Raw genomic sequence first — 214 nt, forward strand, 5'->3', positions numbered from 1 at the left:
GATTCAAAACTTAAGACTTACTGTGAAAACCACCACTAAGAACAACTTCTGTTGCCTCACTTGAACGTCAGTTTCAACGATGAATTCTTCAACAGAGCAGTCATCGACATTGAGGACAGCCTATTTGCTGCCTGGTGTAATGACCTTTCATTTTATGTGTATGGCAGAATAATGCCACACACTAGACTTCCAAAATAAACAAACACATTTTTAC

This window comes from Octopus bimaculoides, chromosome 28 (genome assembly GCF_001194135.2).
Source record: "Octopus bimaculoides isolate UCB-OBI-ISO-001 chromosome 28, ASM119413v2, whole genome shotgun sequence".
NCBI lineage: Eukaryota > Metazoa > Mollusca > Cephalopoda > Octopoda > Octopodidae > Octopus > Octopus bimaculoides.